The 5,060-nt window shown below is 43.6% G+C and overlaps 1 long non-coding RNA gene across 1 annotated transcript; it reads right to left on the reverse strand.

Moving 5' to 3' along the window:
• Positions 1 to 639: 639 nt before the first annotated feature.
• LOC129826791 (uncharacterized) lies at positions 640 to 4,806 on the reverse strand. The gene is made up of 2 exons (XR_008755082.1): positions 2,331 to 4,806; positions 640 to 1,919 (listed from the first exon to the last, which is right to left on the reverse strand). It is a non-coding gene; the product is annotated as an uncharacterized LOC129826791 (long non-coding RNA).
• Positions 4,807 to 5,060: the final 254 nt, after the last annotated feature.

Raw genomic sequence — 5,060 nt, forward strand, 5'->3', positions numbered from 1 at the left:
AAATGTTATTACATGCTACATAATATTCTACAGTACATACCAGATGCTATAACAATGACAAATGTTATTACATGCTACATAATATTCTACAGTACATACCAGATGCTATAACAATGACACATGCTATTACATGCTACATAAGATGCTACAGTACATACCAGATGCTATAACAATGACAAATGGTATGTGTTATTTAGCTGTTATAAAAGGCTTTATGGCTGCATGTATAATTTATCAAGTAAATCAGTTTTAAACATTAACCCATTTAATCCCAAATTTTTCCCAGACATGAAAATATCCAAATCAAGTGCCATTAGTAACCCTTTGAAGTAATCAATCATTATTTTTTGAAATTTTAATGGAAAAGTAGGTGAAAAAGTGTGTTTTATGGTCGGTCACAATTGTGACCGGTGGGATAATGTTACGTATACTGAATTAACATATTTCTCCTATGCAGTTATCAAAGTTCTTATATATCCCAACCCAGTTATTAACACATTTAAAACTCTGTCACTAGCAGTCCCCAGCATTGCCACTAGAATGCCCCGTCACATTCTAGTGTGACTGTTTTACACATCAAAAACCATTACACTACATCGATTTGAATACTGAGAGCAAAGACAAAAAAACAACCATCGATGTATTTCAACATTGTTACTTTATTGTAACATGTATTGAAACATTAATATTGTAACTTTATTGTAACATTTGAACTTGTACTTTAGTGCAATATTCATTGTAACATTGTCATTGTGACATTTTAGAGCAACATTCACTAACAAATGTATAGCAGTCGTGTGATTCATTCCCACTGAACATAAAGGTAACATTTAGGATAGAGGTAGCCTGTAGAATATGCATTCAAGTAGAGGCCTACACTGAACAAAATACAATTATATGTATATATATATATATTTAAAAAGCACCACTGCACAATGAGTGCTTATATATATATACAGTATATCATAGAGTTAGGCTTCAGAACCAAGAGCAAAATTAGTTTGTGCATCACTATTTTCCTACTATTCCTACTGTCATACAGTATGTCTTGAATCAATTGACCTTTTCCAAAAACATTTCAGTCATTTTGATTGTCTTTTTCGTCGACTTTTCTTTTCTTCCTAGAGTCCGTTGTACTGCTTCTCCTCACCCTTTATCGACTTTTCAATTTTTCTTTTGTTGTCTTTTTCAGCCCTTTTTCATTCGATCTTATCTCGTTTTCTACTGTCCATGGTATATCTTGAAGCACTCAATGTGCAGTGGCGTTTTGCATTTCTCACATGCATAGGTAGTACGTTTGTCACAATGACGACTTCTCTGGAACCGGTGCATCGTCTTGATTGGCCAGTGAGAAGTTTTGTCATATCTTGCCTGATCTTCAACAGTAGCAGTCAGTAAAGATCTCCTTCCGTGGCTCAGTGGTTTCGTGCCAAACTTTTGCATATTTGGGTTGTATACTATGTGTTTTGGAATCACATCAGTGGCAGGCCTCTTCGATTGTTTGAACACTCAATCTTTATTTTTGACCACCTGCAGCTTTTCCCTTGGCTCTTCTGGCTGACCCCTATGGCTTGTAGAGGCCCTTGGCTCTTCTGACTGGACCCTCTGGCGGGTAGAGGCCCTTGGCTCTTCATTATCAACAATGGAGGGGGGTGGGGGAGGTTGTGGATGGGGGGGATGAGGGGTAGGTCATCATCACTGATAACGTTGTTCCTGTCATGATCTGTTTGCATATGTTCAGGATATGCATTCAACAGCCTGGCTGGCAAATGGCCGGTCCATACTCCATATCTGACCCATCGCTATCACAATCACTGAGGACAGCATCTTTCTCATTTTGAGGGATAACTGCAATGTTGCATGCCTTGTCTGGGCAGTCACCTAGATCAAACATGTCCAGATCTTGACTCAAAGTGAAACTAAAAGAAAGAACAGAGTAGAAAGTTACGTAAAACCAGAACTATGTGTGTATATAAAGTAATCCTTCTAACCCCCCCCCCCCCCCCCCCCCCCCTTAAAAGATTTAGATGCACTATTGTAAAGTGGCTGTTCCACTGGATATCATAAGGTGAATGCACCAATTTGTAAGTCGCTCTGGATAAGAGCGTCTGCTAAATGACTTAAATGTAAATGTATATAACTATGTGTATACCTAGATGCACTGTGTTATCCCGCCGGTCACTATTGTTGCCGTCAACATGTTTACACATTCTATGACCACACTGAACAAAGTTGAGTAATTGCAAATGAATGTATCAATACTAGACACCTTAAAGATGATGTGTACCAAAAATATTTGTCCTAACTTTATGTTAACATACTTTACTAACCTTTTGTTTGGGAGCTTTGATGCAGTCATCCTCTTCTCATGGTGCAACCAGGAAGTAAACAGCTCTGGTCATGTGACAATTCACACTAAACATGTGACACTGCACATCTTTCATTGAGACCCTTTATTATTTCAATATTTGCTGGAAATACATTGATAGATCATTCAGTAACATTTTTAGAGCCTTATAACTGAAAACGTTTTTTACGGTCACTATTGTGACCGATGGGATTAAATATGTTAAGATAAGAACTCAAAGAACACACACACACACACACACACACACAATCATTAGCAAGATCATTTGGTGCATCGCATCAAAGCGATTCAAGCCCTTATCGTTTGGCAGGGTCTAATTCATAAAGATGAACTCAAGAATGTGCCGTTCTGTCTTCACACCTCGATCACAACTCCCCTCGAAAGATACTTATGCAAGGCTCATGGAATCTCTCTATTTTGTCTGTGTGTGTGTGTGTGTGTGTGTGTGTGTGTGTGTGTGTGTGTGTGTGTGTGTGTGTGTGTGTGTGTGTGTGTGTGTGTGTGTGTCAGTTAACAGAGCTGGGAACCGTACTGTAAATAAATGCGTCATTAGATCTCATTTCTCATCTATCACTGATCTTCTATTTAGGGATTCTCTAAACACGTCTATAACATTTACATTTACATTTATGTCATTTAGCAGACGCTCTTATCCAGAGCGACTTACAAATTGGACATGTCTGGCCTAAGAGTCTTCCTGAAACAGGGGTGGAGCTAGGGGTGGATAGATACTATATTAGGAGCAGGGGTGGAGCTAGGGGTGGAGCTAGGGTTGGAGAGATACAATATTAGGAGCAGGGGTGGAGCTAGGGATGGATAGATAACATATTAGGAGCAGGGGTGGGGCTAGGGATGGAGAGATACAATATTAGGAGCAGGGGTGGAGCTAGGGATGGAGAGATACAGTAGTAGGATCAGGGGTGGAGCTAGGGATGGATAGATACCATATTAGGAGCAGGGGTGGGGCTAGGGATGGAGAGATACAATATTAGGAGCAGGGGTGGGGCTAGGGATGGAGAGATACAATATTAGGAGCAGGGGTGGAGCTAGGGATGGAGAGATACAATATTAGGAGCAGGGGTGGGGCTAGGGGTGGAGAGATACAATATTAGGAGCAGGGGTGGGGCTAGGGGTGGAGAGATACAATATTAGGAGCAGGGGTGGGGCTAGGGATGGATAGATACCATATTAGGAGCAGGGGTGGAGCTAGGGGTAGAGAGATACAATATTGGGAGCAGGGGTGGAGCTAGGGTTGGAGCGATACCATATTAGGAGCAGGGGTGGAGCTAGGGATGGATAGATACAGTATTAAGAGAAGGGGTGGAGCTAGGGATGGAGAGATACAGTATTAAGAGAAGGGGTGGAGCTAGGGATGGATAGATACCATATTAGGAGCAGGGGTGGAGCTAGGGATGGGGAGATACCATATTAGGAGCAGGGGTGGAGCTAGGGTTGGATAGATACAATATTAGGAGCAGGGGTGGAGCTAGGGATGGGGAGATACCATATTAGGAGCAGGGGTGGAGCTAGGGTTGGATAGATACAATATTAGGAGCAGGGGTGGAGCTAGGGATGGAGAGATACAATATTAGGAGCAGGGGTGGAGCTAGGGTTGAAAAGATACCATATTAGGAGCAGGGGTGGAGCTAGGGATGGAGAGATACAATATTAGGAGCAGGGGTGGAGCTAGGGTTGGAGAGATACAATATTAGGAGCAGGGGTGGACTGGGACCAGAATCTGGCATTTCTAACACACCAACCCAATGTTTTCCTGAGAGTCCCAGAACGGCCCATTTTATTCCTTTAGGCCTCCGTTATTAGTCAGATATGATCATTTTGCACAAAAATCCCAAGTAAAAAATGGACCAACCCATCTGGCATTATCCTGAAATGGAGCATCAAAGCATCAATCTAAATGTGTTATTTAGCTTAGCCATGTGGAGAAATGCTTGGACAATCATTTGGCTGAAATTGAGCTCTAATTATCTGGTCTGTTTACGTTGTGTTTGTTTTCCAAAAGGGGTGTGTGTGTGTGTGTGTGTGTGTGTGTGTGTGTGTGTGTGTGTGTGTGTGTGTGTGTGTGTGTGTGTGTGTGTGTGTGTGTGTGTGTGTGTGTGTGTGTGTGTGTTTGTTTGCGTTGGAAGGTGGTGGTGGGTGTTGACATGCATAGAGAGGAAACCCCTCCCCATTATCCACAATTCTCCTCTTGGTTTCCTGGTATCACCCCGTCACAGGGACAACAACAACAGAACAGTCGAAATTGATAGGTGTCGTATGGTGGCCTGCCGATGCGTTTGTGGTGCGTCACCGCAGGGCTTGTGTTTATGGTATCCTCTCGGGGAAGCCGAGTCGCTGTTTATCTTTAATCCCGCCGAGAGCATGTCCTCCTGGGACATCAGGGTTGAGGAGAGGGGTCTATGGGGAGGCTGCCCCCCCCCCCCCCCGTCAGGGTCGAGGAGAGGGGTCTATGGGGTGGCTGCCCCCCCCATCAGGGTCAAGGAGAGTGGTCTATGGGGAGGCTGCCACCCCATCACGGTCGAGGAGAGGGGTCTATGGGGAGGCTGCCCCCCCATCAGGGTCGAGGAGAGTGGTCTATGGGGAGGCTGCCCCCCCAACAGGGTTGAGGAGAGTGGTCTATGGGGAGGCTGCCCCCCCATCAGGGTCGAGGAGAGTGGTCTATGGGGAGGCTGCC

Source organism: Salvelinus fontinalis, chromosome 28 (genome assembly GCF_029448725.1).
Source record: "Salvelinus fontinalis isolate EN_2023a chromosome 28, ASM2944872v1, whole genome shotgun sequence".
NCBI lineage: Eukaryota > Metazoa > Chordata > Actinopteri > Salmoniformes > Salmonidae > Salvelinus > Salvelinus fontinalis.